This window comes from Convolutriloba macropyga, chromosome 1, assembly GCF_964194025.1.
Source record: "Convolutriloba macropyga chromosome 1, txConMacr16.3, whole genome shotgun sequence".
NCBI lineage: Eukaryota > Metazoa > Xenacoelomorpha > Acoela > Convolutidae > Convolutriloba > Convolutriloba macropyga.
In genome coordinates this window covers 25,033,630-25,049,742 of record NC_134468.1, presented here as the reverse complement: position 1 = coordinate 25,049,742, position 16,113 = coordinate 25,033,630, and positions in this window count along the sequence as shown.

Here is a 16,113-nt window from a genome sequence, read left to right as displayed (position 1 = left end):
GCTGTTCTAGACAAGAAAAGATCTGTCGTGAAAGGTATCGTTTGAAAAACAAATTTTATATTTTTACGTATACCGAAAAAGATAGGAAAACTTCTCTCGCTTCATCCAAAATACGTTTTCGTTTTTCACTTTGAGAGTAGTGTAATCAATGAACAACCTGTTTTTTATATTTACAGAAATAACCAAAGACTCAATAAGTTCATTTCGGAGAACAATTTAAAAATATAGAGAAGTGAAAAGTATTTGCTCTATTTAAAAAAGTGAACTTGTAAAATTAATGATCAAAATTTTGAAAGTGCAGAAAGTCTCCAAAAACAAAAAAATTGGCAAAACATCTTGGATCATTCAGACATTTGTTACAGTTGATTGAGACATTTTTATAAAAAACCGCTGATAGAAGAGTGCTAGCTGCTTTTTAAAATGTTTGCTCGAAAACCAATAGCTAAAATGAACAGTAGCTTTTTGACATTTTCGAAACGTACCGGGTTAATTTATTCGTAAAGTAGAAAAAGATGACAACTAATCCCCTACTTTGTTAGCGAAATCTGTAACTGTTCCTAAAAATAATTCAGCATCAATTGATGTAAACAGAGTGAATGTTTTTGATTCACATAAAAACTAAACTACCTTAAATGAAAAAATGAAATTCCATTTGAGTTTTTTTGCTCTATTGATACTTTTTCCTCTAAGAAAGGTATTCTTTAAAAAAACAAATCTAACATTTTTACGTAAACTAAAAAAGATGGGAAAATTTCTCCCTCTTTTTCCAAAAGACGTTTTTTTCACATTAGGAGTAATCTAATCAATGAACAACCTGGTTTATATATTTACAGAAACAACAAAAGACTGAATAAGCTCATTTCAAACAACATTTTCAAAATACAGAGAAGTGAAAAATATGTTCTCTAATTAAAAAAAAACTTGTGGAATTAGTGATCAAAATTCTGAAATTGCAGAATGTCTATATAAACAAAAAAATTATGGAGACAAAAAAAATTGCAGAAATTCTCCATAAACAAAAGATTGGCAAAACATTTTTGGATCACTCAGACATTTGCTCCAGTAGATAGTGATATTTTTTAAAAAAAAAACCGCTGACAAAAAACTCAATAAGTTCATTTCGGAGAACAATTTAAAAATATAGAGAAGTGAAAAGTATTTGCTCTATTTAAAAAAGTGAACTTGTGAAATTAATGATCAAAATTTTGAAAGTGCAGAAAGTCTCCAAAACCAAAAAATTTGGCAAAACATTTTGGATCATTCAGACATTTGTTACCGTTGATTGAGACATTTTTTTTAAAAAACCGCTGATAAAAGAGTGCTAGCTGATTTTTAAAATGTTTGCTCGAAAGCGAATAGCTAACATGAACAGTAGCTTTTTGACATTTTCAAAACGTACCAGGTTAATTTATGCGTAAAGTAGAAAAAGATGATGAACTAATCTCCGACTTTGTTAGCGAAATCTAAAACTTGTCCTATAAATAATTCAGCATCAATTGATGTACACAGAGTGAATGATCTTGACTCACCTAATAATTAACTAACTGACCTGGAAAAAAGGAAACGCCATTTGAAGTTTTTCCTTTAATTATAATTAAAGATTTCAATAGCAGGCTTTGATAAGATTTGGATGCTAAATATCGCTAAACACTAAGTTTTAAAAACAAAATTTATTTTGGGGCAACTTTCCAAATATTAAAATTTTTTAAATACCTGTTCTAGACAAAAAAAGATCTCTCGTGAAAGGTATCGTTTAAAAAAATAAAATTTTATTTTTTTACGTAAACCGAAAAAGATAGGAAAATTTCTCTCTCTTCTTCCAAAATACGTTTTTATTTTTCATTTTGGGAGTAGTGTAATCAATGGACAACCTGTTTTATATATTTACAGAAATAACCAAAGACTCAATAAGTTCATTTCGGAAAACAATTTCAAAATATAGAGAAGTGAAAAGTATTTGCTCTATTTAAAAAGTGAACTTGTGAAATTAGTGATCAAAATTTTGAAAGTGCAGAAACTCTCCAAAACCAAAAAATTTGGCAAAACATTTTGGATCATTCAGACATTTGTTACCGTTGATTGAGACATTTTTTAAAAAAACCGCTGATAAAAGAGTGCTAGCTACTTTTTAAAATGTTTGCTCGAAAACTAATAGCTACTATGAACAGTAGCTTTTTGACATTTTCAAAACGTACCAGGTTAATTTATGCGTAAAGTAGAAAAAGATGATGAACTAATGTCCGACTTTGTAAGCGAAATCTAAAACTTGTCCTATAAATATTTCAGCATCAATTGATGTACATAGAGTGAATGATATTGATTCAACTAAAAAATAAACTAACTGACATGAAAAAAAAGAAATTCCGTTTGAAGTTTTTGCTTTAATTATATTTAAAGATTTCAATAGCAGGCATTGATAATTTTTGGTTGCTAAAAATCACTAAACACTAAGTTTTAAAAACAAAATTTATTTCGGGCAACTTTCTATATATGAAAATTTCTTAAATACCTGTTCTAGACAAGAAAAGATCTGTAGTGAAAGGTATCGTTTAAAAAACAAATTTTATATTTTTACGTATACCGAAAAAGATAGGAAAACTTCTCTCGCTTCATCCAAAATACGTTTTCGTTTTTCACTTTGAGAGTAGTGTAATCAATGAACAACCTGTTTTTTATATTTACAGAAATAACCAAAGACTCAATAAGTTCATTTCGGAGAACAATTTAAAAATATAGAGAAGTGAAAAGTATTTGCTCTATTTAAAAAAGTGAACTTGTAAAATTAATGATCAAAATTTTGAAAGTGCAGAAAGTCTCCAAAAACAAAAAAATTGGCAAAACATCTTGGATCATTCAGACATTTGTTACAGTTGATTGAGACATTTTTTTATAAAAAAACCGCTGATAAAAGAGTGCTAGCTACTTTTTGAAATGTTTGCTCGAAAACGAATAGCTAAAATGAACAGTAGATTTTTGACATTTTCGAAACGTACCGGGTTAATTTATGCGTAAAGTAGAAAAAGATGATGAACTAATCTCCGACTTTCTTAGCGAAATCTAAAACTTGTCCTATAAATAATTCAGCATCAATTGATGTACAGAGAGTGAATGATCTTGATTCACCTAATAAATAACCCAACTGACCTTTAAAAAAGAAACTCCGTTTGAAAATTTTGCTTTAATTATATTTGAAGATTTCAATAGCAGGCATTGATAAGATTTGGATGCTAAAAATCACTAAACACTAAGTGTTAAAAACAAAATTTATTTTGGGAAACTTTCCATATATTAAAATTTTTTAAATACTGTTCTAGACAAAAACAAGATCTCTCGTGAAAGGTATCGTTTTAAAAAAACAAATTTTAAATTTTTTAAGTAAACTGAAAAATATAGGAAAAGTTCTCTCTTCTTCCAAACGACGTTTTTGTCACATTAGGAGTAATGTAATTAACGAGCAACCTGGTTTATATATTTACAGAAACAACAAAAGACTGAATAAGCTCATTTCAAAGAACTTTTTCAAAATACAGAGAAGTGAAAAATATATTCTCTATTAAAAAAAACTTGTGGAATTAATGATCAAAATTTTGAAATAGCAGAATTCCTATAAAAGCAAAAAACTTATGGAGACAAAAATTGCAGAAGTTCTCCATAAACAAAAGATTGGCAAAACAGTTTTGGATCACTCAGACATTTGTTCCAGTAGATAATGATAATTTAAAAAAAAACCGCTGACTAAAAAAAGTGCTAGCTGACGTTTTAAAATGTTTGCTCGAAAACCAATAGCTAAAATGAACAGACAGTATCTTTTTGTCATTTTCAAAACGTACCAGGTGAATTTATGCGCAAAGTAGAAAAAGATGATAAACTAATCACCTATTTTGTTAGCGAAATCTGTAAGTAGTCTTATAAATAATTCAGCATCAATTGATGTACAGAGAGTGAATGATCTTGATTCACCTAATAAATAAACTAATTGACCTTAAAAAAAGAAACTCCGTTTGAAGTTTTTTCTTTAATTATATTTAAAAATTTCAATAGCAGGCATTGATAAGATTTGGATGCTAATAATCACTAAACACTAAGTGTTAGGAACAAAATTTATTTCGGGCAACTTTCCATATATTAAAATTTTTTAAATACCTGTTCTAGACAAAAACAAGATCTCTCGTGAAAGGTATCGTTTAAAAAAAACAAATTTTAAATTTTTTAAGTAAACTGAAAAATATAGGAAAAGTTCACTCCTCTTCCAAACGACGTTTTTTCACATTAGGAGTAATGTAAACAGTGAGCAACCTGGTTTATATATTTACAGAAACAACAAAAGACTGAATAAGCTCATTTCAAAGAACTTTTTCAAAATACAGAGAAGTGAAAAATATATTCTCTATTAAAAAAAACTTGTGGAATTATTGATCAAAATTTTGAAATAGCAGAATTTCTATATAAACAAGAAGTTTATGGAGACAAAAAAAATTGCAGAAATTCTCCATAAAAAAAAGATTGGCAAAACAGTTTTGGATCACTTAGACATTTGTTCCAGTAGATAGAGATAATTTAAAAAAAAACCGCAGACAAAAAAGTGCTAGCTGACGTTTTAAAATGTTTGCTCGAAAACCAATAGCCAAAGTGAACAGTATCGTTTTGTCATTTTCAAAACGTACCACGTGAATTTATGCGCAAAGTAGAAAAAGATGATAAACCATTCCCCTATTTTGTTAGCGAAATCTGTAAGTAGTCTTATAAATAATTCAGCATCAATTGATGTACACAGAGTGAATGATCTTGATTCACCTACTAATTAACTAACGGACCTGGAAAAAAGGAAACGCCATTTGAAGTTTTTGCTTTAATTACATTTAAAAATATCAACAGCAGGCTTTGATAAGATTTGAATGCTAAAAATAACTAGACAATAAGTTTAAAGAACAAACTTCATCTCAGTCCTTTTTCCATATATTAAAACTTTTTACATACCTGTTCTACACAAAAAAGATCTCTCGTGAAAGGTATTCTTTAATAAAAGCAAATTTTATAATTTTAACGCACATTGAAAAAGATTTTAAAATTTCCTTTAATTGTTCCAAAAGATGTTTTCTTTTTCAAATTAGGAGTCGGGCAATCAATGAACAATCTCGTTTATATATTTACAGAAACAAAAAAGACTGAATAAGCTCAATGCAAAGAAAAATTTCAAAATACAGTGAATTGAAAAATATTTTCTCTATTTATAAAAAATGAACTTGAGAACCTATTGATAGAAATTTTGAATTTGCAGAATGTCTCCATTAACAAAAGATTGGCAAAACAATTCTGGATCACTCAGACATTTGTAACAGTTGATAGAGATATATTGTTTCAAAAAACCGCTGATAGAAGAGTGCTAGCTAACTTTTTGAAACGTTTGCTCGAAAACCAGTAGCTAAGTTGAACAGTAGCCTTTTGTCATCTTCAAGATGTATCAGGTGAAATTAATTATAGCTTTAATTATATTTAAAGATTTCAATAGCAGGCATTGATAATTTTTGGTTGCTAAAAATCACTAAACACTAAGTTTTAAAAACAATATTTATTTCGGGCAACTTTCTATATATGAAAATTTCTTAAATACCTGTTCTAGACAAGAAAAGATCTGTCGTGAAAGGTATCGTTTAAAAAACAAATTTTATATTTTTACGTATACCGAAAAAGATAGGAAAACTTCTCTCGCTTCCTTCAAAATACGTTTTCGTTTTTCACTTTGAGAGTAGTGTAATCAATGAACAACCTGTTTTTTATATTTACAGAAATAACCAAAGACTCAATAAGTTCATTTCGGAGAACAATTTAAAAATATAGAGAAGTGAAAAGTATTTGCTCTATTTAAAAAAGTGAACTTGTAAAATTAATGATCAAAATTTTGAAAGTGCAGAAAGTCTCCAAAAACAAAAAAATTGGCAAAACATCTTGGATCATTCAGACATTTGTTACAGTTGATTGAGACATTTTTATAAAAAACCGCTGATAAAAGAGTGCTAGCTACTTTTTAAAATGTTTGCTCGAAAACCAATAGCTAAAATGAACAGTAGCTTTTTGACATTTTCGAAACGTACCGGGTTAATTTATTCGTAAAGTAGAAAGAGATGATAAACTGATCGCCGACTTTGTTAGCAAAAACTGTAACTTTCCTAAAAATAACTCAGCATCAATTAATGTACACAGAGTGAACGTTTTCGATTTACCTAAAGACAAAACCAACTTAAATGAAAAAATGCAATTCCATTTGAGTTTTTTGCTCTATTGATACTTCCAAGTTTTTACAAGCAGACTGATAATAACTGGATGATAAAACTTTTTAAACACTTAGTATTAAACACTGAATTCTTTTCAGTCACTGTTTATATATTTAAAATTTCAAGTGCCTGCTCTGTACAAGCACAAGATTTCTCGTGCGAGTCTGTGAAGGGCACAGCATGTTCAAATATACATTTCTAATTTGTAAAAAAAAACACTGATCAAGCAACTTATATGCAATGGAGCAGGTTAGTTGTACTGTTTGATCCAAAAAAAAGATGTGCTATTTTTTCGGCTGACAAAAACGGAAACTCTTTTAATGTTTAATCTAGAATGATAATTGCACTGCAATATGAAAGACTGATCTTTGCGAACTGATCTTTCCTCAGGGCCCTCTGATATTTCGGATTATTTGGGCCTTCTTTTTTGATAACTAGCTATAGACATTTCAGGCCATTGTATTGGTTAATTGTGATTTTGGCACTAAACTTTGAATTGAAACTTTCTCGTGTTTTCCGGAAAGTTTTGTCTTTTTTGATGTTTCGTTGCATAATGAATCATTTACTATATTTTTAAAAAGTCCAATGTATGACCGGCCATTTGTATAAGCACGATTTGATTTTAAACAGTTGTAAAGCAGCAGTTTGTGGTAAATATCAATTAGTTTTTAGAATTTGTAAAGACTTTTACAGTTTTCGTACTCCGCCTCTACTTGTGTCTAACAAGTAAGAGAATTTTTAAGGCTTTTCCTAAAGGTTTCTATTCAGGAACCTTGAGGTATATTGGTTGTCAGTACCACTTACAATTGAGTTTTTCTCTCTTACAAGTATTTTAAAAGAATTAGAATATTCTCATATTCTTATGTGAACTGAAAAAGAAGATAAAATTACCATTTTTTTGTTTTACAAAAAATTTTTGTTTTTATGAGCATTTCCAAAATCAATGAATTACTTTTTTTTTCCAATTTACAAAAACCCCATAGACTCAAAAAAATTTGTTTCGTGAGCAATTAAAAAAGAAGTGAAAAATAATTTTTTTTTAAATTTAGAAACATTTGTATTAAGTTTTTCAACCTGGCGATTGATAAGTTCTCTAACTCCAAATTTTTCTCTATTGCATTAAGCTAGAGGAGTTTAGTACCATAAAAACAATTTTTCAAGTAATCCCGGTTTTGAAGTTACTCAAATGGTTAATTGTGATGAAATAACAGAAACTTTTCGCAAGAACAACTCTAGAGTTTAGAAAAGAATACTTTTTCTTCTTTTTATTGTTCCATCTTCAAAGTTGTCTTTCGCTATTTTAAGAGCTTCAAATTGCATTAAATCTTTTTTCCAAAGAATCTGTTAGATAGAGAGAAACGTTGGTTTTTAGAATTTATTTCTATCGGCAGAAAACAGCGAGAGATATACGAATGTTTCTTAACGAGAGAAAAATAAATGCATTTTTTTCAAATTTTGTGTAAAATGATTTTAAAAACAGTTAACTTTTAGGCTCGAAACAGTAATGGTTACTTGTGACAATCAGAACTCCATTCAATCTAACAAAAATTACTGCAAGTTTCTCGGTTTGTTATATCTTAAACATCAACGCAACCTGTCACCCAACCCCCCGAGCGATGTTCTTCCTCTTTTTCGAATTTTTCTTCGATCTTTTGAATTTTAGGTGTTTTTTCCAAATTTGGGATAATTTTTTGTATAAATGAAAACTAGATCGTGAGGGCTACAAAATGCTGTTTTTCCTTTTTGTCTGCGATGCGTAAACAAAAAAAAGTTTTTTAGGTCCGCGGCACTCTAGATTTAAAAAACCCGAATGTGCACCTTATCTGTGCGCCGAATCGTACAATTGAAGCACCAGTGGTACCAAAAAGACTTCAGTGAATCAAAGTAGTGAAGAACAGCTTGAACATTGAAAAATGACCTGCACTAGATTGAAAGTTACTTAAAAGTTGTTCACTGTGTCGAGCACCTCTCCCAAATCTTGATAATTATTTGCATCACATATTCAACCCCAATAAGTATCAGTCGTCTCATGGTCAACCGTCAAGGTTTTGCTCAATTAGAGTTGCAAAACTTGTCCAGAGAGCACCAAAAAGGTATCAATCACCATTCTAAAGCGTGAGAAATTTCATTAAAATTTTCAACACGATTCAAATCTTAAAAGACTCCAGATTTTAAATCATTTCGCAGAATGGGATCTTCTCAGCAAAAGAATATTGCATTTAACAGCCTTTGGCTGGTAAAGCTCTAATTAATAATGGAACCATAACCCGAAAATCGAAGGGTGACAAAGCCAAAAACAGACTATCAAGTTTACCCTGTCGATTTCATAAGGGAACTTCAAAACATACAACCAGTTTAAAACAGTACTCCGAATATTATAGAAATAGAAATAGGGAGATCAAGCAAGGGGTCAGCATTCAACTAAAAAAAAACCAAACAAATTTAAAACAAAGCGGAGCACAGCACGTCTATGAAAATTAGAATTATATTATACTATTATAATATTATATTATTATATTATTAGTAAAAATGAATTATACTATATAGTACAAATACAAATTCTACGCACTAAATAAAGTTACTTTGTTTAAACTATAAACGGCACTTAATTCAACCGAAAAAAAAGAACAGTTAATTTTTCGGGTTATCAGTATGAAAACCCCAGATTTTTCAAATTAGAAAATTCAAGAAGCCCTTCTTTCAAAAAAAAATGAAATTTTTCCGGAGTCATTTTAGTTTGAGATCAATTAATCCTTTGTACATTAGAAAAAAATCCTTACTAAAAATTCTAAGCTTTATAAAAAATCTTTAACATTAGTTCATATGTATCAAAACCCAGTGACTTATTAATGAGACCTTTTGCTCAATTTTTTTAGCAGAAAAATGAAATTTTCTCTTTAACAATCATTTCAGTTTTGCAGGCACCGTCCATTTGAACCATTCTCTCTATAAGACTAAAAAACAACCAGACTACTATTATGAAAACTCTAATGAATCCAATTGAAAAAATGTTGGCCACTTACCAAACATGGAATTTTATGCAAAATTTTGCGCAGCACATAAAATTTGAACACAACTCTCATGCTTGAAAAATACTGTTCTGTGCCGAAAGAAAACAGTATTATTAATCAATTAACAATTTGAGGTAACTTCGCAAGAGAAAGCTTTTTGAAATCTAAGCTTCAGTTCTGAAAACTGTAGCAGCACACAATCGATCTCTTTCTCGCTCGTGAAACAAGACAAACATTTTTGCAGCTAAAATTATTAGTGTGCAGTTTATTAAAAAGCGAAGGCAAAATGAGAGGCAGTCGCTTTCAATTTTTAACTTTAAATCTTTCGATAGATGAAGGCTGTAAGGATATAACTTGAAAACCTGTTGTTATCCTAATAACCCACTACTACCAACCCCCCAAAAAAACTGTTTGAAATTACAGTAGAATCTAGTTACCGTTGGTGGGAACAATTCAAACGGCATTAGTCTGTTGACTTTCTATATAGTTCGGAAAAATACTTTACTGTGAATCATGAAGTTCAGCAGGAGCAAGCAACACACAAAAATTAAGAGTGATGAAGCTCAGACAAAGCAGCAACCAAATTCCTGAAAAAATTGTGGGTTATACAATTAAAGCAGCAATTTGCAAAAGTCTTGCAGTGATCAGTTTATTGACTGAAAATTTGAACTAGAAATTAGGCCTTGAAACTGTTATATTTATTTTAGAGGTCAAAAAACTTTTATACATGACTTTGATGATAATAAAATACTTGCCACTAATAATAATGAAAAGTTTTTATATGATGTCAGTTTTTTACGTCACGTATTTCATGCTCATGCTTTCTGCACTTTTTTAATTGAAAGAAATATCTGATAGGAAATTTGTAAACAAGCAAAACAACTGGATATTTAATCAACAGAAAATCAACAACAGTTCAGATTACAAACTTTTACGTCCTCCTATTAAATATTTTTATCACTGTGCTACTATCTCAAGAGTCTTCCTATCACTCTGCTATCTATCTCAAGCGTATCGAAAATCAGTTCGAAATGAATCCAGTCGAAAACTTTAACTGACTTTGCACATTCTACAGTTGAGAGGTCGACTTTATGAAAAGACTTATAAAGTCGACCTAGGGGGGGGGGGGGGGGTATTTCCCTACGTTAAATAGACAGTCGACCTCCTAGTAAGGGTCGACTTAAAGTCTTTTCAAAAGTCGACCAACGGTCTTTTCATACCCAATATCTGTCGACCACGGTATTTTCATAAATCGACCAACGGTCTTTTCATATCCCATATTGGTCGACCACAGTCTTTTCATAAATCGACCAATGGTCTTTTCATATCCTATATCGGTCGCACGGTCTTTTCATAAATCGACCAACAGTCTTTTCATATCCCATATCGGTCGACCACGGTCTTTTCATAAATAGACCAACGGTCTTTTCATATCCCATATCGGTCGACCACGGTCTTTTCATACCCAAAATCGGTCGACTATGTTCTTTTCATAAATCGACCATCGATCTTTTCATATCCGGTACAGTTGACCTAATGTCTGATCATAGGTCTTTTTACCAAAACGATTTGGTCGACGGCGACCAATATTGGTCGACCTATAGTCTTTTCATATCTGATGTCAAGACGACCTAAACTCTGATCCTTGTTCTTTATGAGCATTTCCAAAATCAATGAATTACATATTTTTCCAAATTACAAAAACCCCCATATACTCAAAAACATTTTTTTTGTGAGCAATTAAAAAAGAAGTGAAAAAGAATTATTTTTTTTTTAAAAATTTAGGAACATTTGTATTAAGTTTTTCAACCTGGCGATTGATAAGTTCTCTAACTCCAAATTTTTCTCTATTGCATTAAGCTAGAGGAGTTTAGTACCATAAAAACAATTTTTCCAGTAATCCCGGTTTTGAAGTTACTCAAATGGTTAATTGTGATGAAATAACAGAAACTTTTCGCAAGAACAACTCTAGAGTTTAGAAAAGAATACTTTTTCTTCTTTTTATTGTTCCATCTTCAAAGTTGTCTTTCGCTATTTTAAGAGCTTCAAATTGCATGAAATCTTTTTCCAAAGAATCTGTTGGATACAGAGAAACGTTGGTTTTTAGAATTTATTTCTATCGGCACAAAACAGCGAGATGTATAAGAAGGTTTCTTAACGAGAGAAAAATAAGTGCATTTTTTTTGAATTTTTGTGTAAAATCATTTTAAAAACAGTTAATTTTAGGCTCGAAACAGTAATGGTTACTTGCGACAATCAAAACTCATTCAATCTAAATAAAAATTACTGCAAGTTTCCCGGTTTGTTATATCTTAAACATCAACGCAATCTGTCACCCAACCCCCCGAGAAATGTTTTTCTCCCTTTTCGAGTTTTTCTCCAATCTTTTGAATTTTAGGTGTTTTTTTCCAAATTTGAAATGATTTTTTTGTATAAATGAAAACTAGATCGTGAGGGCTGAAAAATGCTGTTTTTTGTTTTTGTCTGCGTTGCGTAAACAAAAAAAATGTTTTTAGGTCCACGGCACTCTAGATTTAAAAAACCCGAATGTGCACCTTATCTGTGCGCCGAATCGTACAATTGAAGCACCAGTGGTACCAAAAAGACTTCAGTGAATCAAAGTAGTGAAGAACAGCTTGAACATTGAAAAATGACCTGCACTAGATTGAAAGTTACTTAAAAGTTGTTCACTGTGTCGAGCACCTCTCCCAAATCTTGATAATTATTTGCAACCCATATTCAACCCCAATAAGTATCAGTCGTCTCATGGTCAACCGTCAAGGTTTTGCTCAATTAGAGTTGCAAAACTTGTCCAGAGAGCACCAAAAAGGTATCAATCACCATTCTAAAGCGTGAGAAATTTCATTAAAATTTTCAACACGATTCAAATCTTAAAAGACTCCAGATTTTAAATCATTTCGCAGAATGGGATCTTTTCAACAAAAGAGTATTGCATTTAACAGTCTTTGGCTGGTAAAGCTCTAATTAATAATGGAACCATAACCCGAAAATCGAAGGGTGAGAAAGCCAAAAACAGACCAAGTTGACCCTTTCGATTTCATAAGGGAACTTCAAAACATACAACCAGTTTGAAACAGTACTCCGAATATTATAGAAATAGAAATAGGGAGATCAATCAGGGGTCAGCATTCAACTAAAAAAACCAAACAAATTTAAAACTAAACGGAGCACAGCACGTCTATAAAAATTAGAATAGTACAAATACAAATTCTACCCACTAAATAAAGTTACTTTGTTTAAACTAAAAACGGCACGTAATTCAACCGAAAAAAAAGAACAGTTAATTTTTCGGGTTATCAGTATGAAAACCCCAGATTTTTCAAATTAGAAAATTCAAGAAGCCCTTCTTTCAAAAAAAAAATTGAAATTTTTCCGGAGTCATTTTAGTTTGAGATTAATTAATCTTTTGTACATTAGAAAAAAAATCCTTACTAAATATTCTAAGCTTTATAAAATATCAATAACATTAGTTCATATGTATCAAAACCCAATGACTTATTTATGAGACCTTTTGCTCATTTTTTTAGCAGAAAATTGAAATTTTCTCTTTAACAATCATTTCAGTTTTGCAGGCACTGTCCATTTGAACCATTCTCTCTATAAGACTAAAAAACAACCAGGCTACTAGCATGAAATTTCTAATGAATCCAATTGAAAAATTGTTCGCCACTTACCAAACATTGAAGGTGTTGCAATTTTTTGCGCAGCACAAAATTTGAACACACCTCTCATGCTCGAAAAATACTGTTCTGTGCTGAAAGAAAACAGTACTATTAATCAATTAACAATTTGAGGTAACTTCGCAAGAGAAAGCTTTTTTAAATCTAAGCTTCAGTTCTGAAAACTGTAGCAGCACACAATCGATCTCTTTCTCGCTCGTGAAACAAGACAAATATTTTAGCAGCTAAAATTATTAGTGTGCAGTTTATCAAGAAGCGAAGGCAAAATGCGATTGAAAACCTGTTGTTAACCTAATAACCCACTACTACCCCCCCCCCCAAAAAAAAATAAAAACTGGTTGAATTTACAGTAGAATCTAGTTACCGCCGGTGAAAGGGAACAATTCAAACGGCATTAGTATGTTGACTTTCTATATAGTTCGGAAAAATACGTTACTGTGAATCATGAAGTTCAGCAGGAGCAAGCAACACACAAAAATTAAGAGTAATGAAGCTCAGACAAAGCAGCAACCAAACTCCTGAAAAAAATGTGGGTTATACAATTAAAGCAGCAATTTGCAAGTCTTGCAGTGATCAGTTTATTGACTGAAAGATTGAACTAGAAATTATGCCTTGAAACTGTTATATTTATTTTAGAGGCCAACAAAATTTTTCTAGATGACTTTGATGATAATAAAATACTTGCCACTAATAATAATGAAAAGTTTTTACATGATGTCAGTTTTTTACGTCACGTATTTCATGCTCATGCTTTCTGCACTTTTTTAATTGAAAGAAATATCTGAGAGCCAATTTGTAAACGAGAAGAACAACTGGACATTTATTTTATTTATGAATCAACGGAAAATCAACAACAGTTCCGATTACAAACTTTTAACGTCCACCAAAGAAAAATTTTTATCACTGTGCTAAAATCTCAAGCATATCGTAAATTCATCATAAAGTCTAACCTCTATTCTCTGTAATAAATATACTAGTGAATCATATGATTTTTATTTCAACCTCACTTCTTGTTAAAACTTTCAGTTTTGACAATGTGGAAACAGTAAAGCATCAATTATGGTTGTGGACGTTTTTACGCAAGAATTGATTTTTTGTTCATAGTTTTGTAGATGAAGCTGGGCTAATTTGGTCAATAAACTTCAGTTTTAACAAAAATTCAAAACAGTCAAATAAAAAAGGCGCAAAAAAATTAATTGAAAACTGAGACATAACGCTTCGCAACAGATTTTAGCGCCATTTGTATTAGTTTCAAGATCCCATTTTTTGATGAAAACTATGTGTCATGTCAGTTATATCAAATTCCAAGTGTACAAGAAATAGCTTATCAACCAGACAAGAAACATAGCTGGCAGATTGCGAGAAAATAGCCGCAATAGCTTCGTAGATCTGCAGTCTCAAAAAACAGTAAAGACAGACCAAAAAAATCGTCTTTTCATTGAAGGTTATGTTATATTTCGATTAAAAATCTGTATATGTTTTTGCTGCCTCTATAAGCTGCTCTCAAATAACCTTAATTTAGTGTGACACACACATCCATTTGACCTTATCTCTTTGAATTAAAGTAAATGAGAGTCAATTTCAAAGTGAGGAAGTCATTTTTGAGAATGAGGTAAGTCGTGTGATTAAAAATTTAATCACGCAAAAGAACCAAAAACTCGCTCAACTAAGGGTGAAAAATGACGTCACACACGCACTTCAGTTGAAATTGCATGAACGAATGAACAGAAAGCAGATTTGAAGTGGTTGTGACGTCATACGGTTGTAAAAAAATCTCGCCGACGAAATAAAAAACATAGCAGGACAAATCCTGACGTACAATTCAAAAATTTTTCATTGACTAAACAAAAACGCTAGACCTAGAACGGACTATGAGTGAATTAAAAAAAAAACATTTCCAAAAAATCAGATAAAAATTTAAAAAACAAAAAATCAATGTCAAAATGCTGCATGTGAATTAAAAACCACTAGAGAGAAATGGAAAATTAGTTCAAACAAAAACGAGGCCCAAAATGAACTATGAATTGATTGCAAAAACCATTTAGAAAAAAATCTGATCCAAAAAAAAAGAAGAAAACAAATAAAATCAAAGTAAAAACGCCTCATGGGAACAAAAAACCAATAGCGAGAAAGCGAACTTTTGCTCAAACACTGTTTTCGCACTATACTTAAAAATTGGAGCGAAACAAATTCACGCCGCAAAACCACTCGCTTTTTCACTCCATTTCCTGTTTCGGCGTGACCAAAATCACCGCTCCAATTAGACTTAAAAAATCATAAAAAGCGTGAACAGATCTTAAAAAAAACATAGGACAACTCTTGACGTAGAATTCAAAGAAATTTCATTGTTCATTGCGAATTTTTGTTCAAACACCGTATTCTCACTCTGCTTTAAAATTAGAGCGAAAAAATTTCACGCCGCAAAACCACTCGCTTTTTCGCTCCACGTCCTGTTTCGGCGTGTACAAAATCACTACAATTTGACTTCAAAAATCATGACAGCTCTTCTTTGAATTGTAAAAAAAACCAAGAGAAGGCCAATAATAGCCCCAGCTATCGCTATGTGGCTATTAATAAAAAAGAAAGATTAGTGGCAGGCAATTCGCTCCATTTTCTCTTTTAGAAAATTTAATCAGAAGACTGTTTTTAATCGAAATTTGTATGAGGCAATTGAAGCATTTTCTGGCGCATTAAAAAGTTAATAATCTAGGAAATAACAACAAACTTTACCAGAAAGAACCTGACTGCTATATATTTAAATAATTTGAAAATAATTACTCCCAAACAATTAGCTACAGACTTGGTTATATTAAATTAAACCCAAATCAATTCAATAAGAGGAACTGCTTGGAGAGATGAGCGTGCAGCCAAAGGACAGGAATAAACTTTTAGATCGCAATCGAAACGGTCAAATTTGCATAAACGGTTTAATTTGCAAAACGACTCATTTCATAATGGAGATATTGCTGCTTCCAAAAATCCCTAATTTAATTCTGTCATACTTCCTCACTTCCACAAACGGACGAATCCCAAACGGTAACGAGACGCCTTTTTGTTTGAAAGACCTCGAAAAACTAGCGATGAAATATTACTCAATAGGTGATAGAATAACGTTTACAAATCTGTCGT